The following is a 4,245-nucleotide window of genomic DNA, read 5'->3' as shown; positions in this document are numbered from 1 at the left end:
GCCTCAGAATGTGCAATCTTGTAGATCTTTAGGTTTCAGAATCAGCTCCTGAATTTCTGGCTGAGGAACGTTGTATATACTTAAATATACATCTCATTGCTTTCTCCCATTGAGCACATAGCTTACTTTTGTTCCTCCACATGAAACGTATGCTTGACATGTTGGGATAAAGGGAAAGGGGAGGAGGCAATGAGGATTAGGATATCAGAGAGGTTCATAGAGAAATTGGGATGTGAATAGAGAATCTTTTTGGTTTTTGAAATTCCTCAATTTTTCCAGCCAGCTCTAAATTAGTAGACAATGGGGACTAAACTTGAGGGAAATCCCCAAAACAATCAGTTAATCAACAGTATCCTCTTGAGGAGGCCATTCTCTTCTAATTTTCAGAGACCATATGTCCAAAGGGATAAACAATAATGTGGGATACTATGTGTCAGGGAGAGTGTTGTGCTAGTTGCTCAGCTTTGGAAGTCTCCAAAGAAAGCAAAAGAGAAGCTTTATTCTGAAGAGAACCACAGCTCAACAACATAGAAGGGGCAGAGATGAATAATACATCTATTTATTGAGTCATGGGCCAAGCACTCTGCTAAGTGATAATTTATACGAGGATTTGCTCACTTTATTTTCTCAATAACTCATTACATACCCATTTAGAGATGAGGAACCTGAAGGACAGAGAGGGTAATGTGAATTGTCCAAGAAAACTGACATTCAGCTCATAGAAGTGGAGCTAAGAGTCAAATCTAGATTTGAGTGACTCCAAATCCAGCCTTTTCCCCATTGGAGCATATTCAATAAATACTTGGTTAACAAGGGGAAGGAAGGGAGGAAGGAAAGAAGGGAGGGAGGGAGGCAGGAAGGAAGCAAGGAAGGAAGGAAGGAAGGAAGGAAGGAAGGAAGGAAGGAAGGAAGGAAGGAAGGAAGGCAGGCAGAGAGACAAATTTGACCCTCTTGTAAGGTTGTGTTTTATTTGTCCGAAGGTCTGGTTTCATTTTTACCCTACATTTCATATTGATCAGCTGTTCCATTAACAAACACAAATTTAAAATGCTCCTAGAGTGTTTGACTTATTTAGTGACTTCATTGTTAAAAGGACACTGGGGGCAACGGGAAGCAAGAGTATAGTTTTCTAAGATCCATTACGATGTGCAAACTGTCTTTTCCCACATCTCTCTTGAAATATCACCACCCATTCAGCGTCATGCTATCACAGCAGCAATGGAGCAGCTCTCTACAAGATACATAGAAAATCCATCATTCTCCACTACGGTAGAGGATTTTAAGATACAAAGCCAAAAGGAAGAAGTGTCATTGTGGTAACTTGAAGCTCTCAGAAGAAAACGCATATACGTATAATGATAAGATTTACAAACATTTCACACATAAACATTTAAAATTATCATGCCAGCTTTTAAATAGAAGAATATGGCAGAATTTGTTCTCCCTGTTAATCAGACTTGTTTGAGCATGAAAAAGAAAAAAATATCCCAGAAGCAATATAATTATTTTTGAGAGGCATTCAGATTCTTTCTTCAGCTAACTCTAGGAATGCTAGAATTGACAGAGTACACATAATAGTAATCCTTTTCTTACTGTAAATGACTTACCATGTATACCTCATTCCTACAATACATAATTATCATGCACATCATAATAAAAACTTTCAATTATCTAATTTCAACCTTAAATCTTTCTCATGTATTTGTACTCTGTCAATTCTAGTATTCCCAGAATTAGCTGGAGAAAGAAGTGGTCGTAGGGAGAAGAGCCAGGGAAGGGAGAGGAGGTGGTGGTTTCCATCTATCTTCCTGTTGCTTTTTCTGCTGTTGGATGGAGTCAATCATTTTTCACTCACTTGTCTCCTAACAGATATGAAGCTGAATTCAGACCCCACCCTCCCCACCAGTGCATGTGCTGTCTCACAGAATTCCCATGTGACACTGAGGCTAAAAGACTCTGTTCCATGCCTTGGACTAGAAAATTCTTATTTTAGTGGGTAGGTGGTATCACGTAGATCAGTGGTTCTCAAACATTAACATGTATCAGAATCATTTGAAGGGCTTGTTAAAACACAGGCTGATGAACCGGAATTTCTGATTCATTATATCTGGGGTGGGGCCCAAGATGTTATGTTCCTACCAGTTCCTACATGGTGCTCATACTGGTGGTCTGGGGATGTAGAGGTTAACTAAAAACACAAGGTCTAATGTTGGCCAGACCTGGGTTCCCAACCCAGCATTTCCACTTGGATGGTGTTGGGAAAATGACTTTCTGCCTCCACACTGCAGCCTCTTCAGCTATGAAATGGGTCTAGCTCACAGCATTATTGTGTAGATTCAAAAAGACAATGCATGCAAATTTCTCATCACTGTGCTTGGAGTTTGGTAAGCATTTTGTAAATATTAGCACATTTTTAATAATATTCTGTTGCCTTTCTTGACAAAAGATTGCCTACAAATTATTTTTGGCAGCTACCAGCTAGAGAGAAAGAACCAAATCTAGGGAGCACCAGGGCTGAGTAACAGACATGGCTTACATTTAGGTCACATCGAGTAATCTGATTTCATTGTACACTGGTGCTATGCAGGCTGAGAATCATCTGAGAGACATGCTAAAAAATATATATTCTGGGTCCTGCTCCCAGAAATTATGATTTGGTAGACCTAAGACAGGCTCTAGGATCTGTATTTTTAAAAGAGCTTTCCAGAGCACTCGAATGTACTTTCATACGTGAATATCACTGGTGTTGGTCATGGGATTACTTTCCTGATACTCAGCTTCCAAGGCATTGTTCTCAACCTTAGAAATATCTGGGGAGCTTTCAAAAATCTCAGTGGCGAGGCTGCACCCCAGATCAATTACATCAGCATCTCTGTGGGTTAGATCTTGGCGTCAGGTTTTCTTGTTGTTGTTGTTTATTTGTTTTGCAAGATCCCCAGTTAGTTACTGTGTGCAGCTAAATTTGAGAACCATTGTTCTAAGGGAAGGAGCATTTTATTGGATGAAGACACATTAAAAAGTGACTTTGAAATACTGGGCATTATTATATTAGGCAAAAGCTGATCTTGGTCATAAAGAAGGGTTGCTCATCAGCGGGATTATAACGGCATTATTAATAGTCCTTACAAGTGCCCTAGGCATTCGAGGTAAGAGAAGGACTCTGAAAGAATAGCCCCTAAATTATGTTTGCCTGTTTGAAATCTTCTCGGGGCTGCCTTTACCTCTTCTATGTCTCCAATAAGATGTTTCCTATTTGTTAGTCACAGTTCTCTCATTGCAAAATGTGAGCAAATATTTTTGTTGTTTTTTTTTTTGCCTGCAATGGCAAACAACTGTGCTGTTTTTTAATGAGTAATCTCATTAGAATCTTAAATCATCAGTCTGAAATACGTATTATCTCTCTCCGTTACAGATGAAGCCTGGGCTCAGTCAGGCAAGTAGTAACTGGCATAATTGTCACAGGCCACACCTACATGTACGACTGAGCAGTAACAACTTCCTTAAAATGGCCTCAAAAAAAAAAGGCCTCAAATGTTATTCCTCAAATTTGTCTTAAATATTTGCAAAGTGTTTTCTAACAGCGTTGGATTCAAGTTGAATGTCAGTATAAGAGTAGAGAGGACCTATTTTTGATCATAGGCAGGAAGTCTAATCTCTTTTCCTAGGAAGGGATTAAGGATATGGTATGGTTTCACTTACATGTGGAATCTTAAAAACAAAACAACAAAACAAAACAAATGAACAAACCAAACAGACACAGACTCATAAATACAAAGATCAAACTGATGGTTGCCAGAGGAGAGGAGTGCGGGGGTATGGGTGAAAATGGTGAAGGGAGAATATCACCAATATATTGTGATAACTTGGTGCAGTGACAGATGGTTACCAGACTTAGTGTGGTAATCACATCGTAAGGTATATAAGTGTCAAATGACTCTAAAGCACACCAGAAACTAATATAATATTGAATGCCAACTATATTTTTTTAAAAAAAGGAAGCGTCAGCACAAATGTCCTCTGGTAGCTCTGCTCACTGTGTGTCTGAGAAATAAATAGTTCTAAAAAGAATACAGCTTTTATTAAATTGATTTGCTTACTTTTTTAGATGTTTGATTGTCTTCAAAGTTTTTCTATCCTCTTTTCACCCTTTAAATATTGAACATAAAAGTAAAAAATTTTGTTGAACACTAAAAATGCTCCAATAAAGTAATGGTAGTAAATCCTTCCAAGTGCCAGCACAAGAGG

This window comes from Rhinolophus hipposideros, assembly GCF_964194185.1.
Source record: "Rhinolophus hipposideros genome assembly, chromosome: 8".
Classification (NCBI taxonomy): Eukaryota; Metazoa; Chordata; class Mammalia; order Chiroptera; family Rhinolophidae; genus Rhinolophus; species Rhinolophus hipposideros.
Note: the sequence above shows the minus strand (reverse complement) of the source record.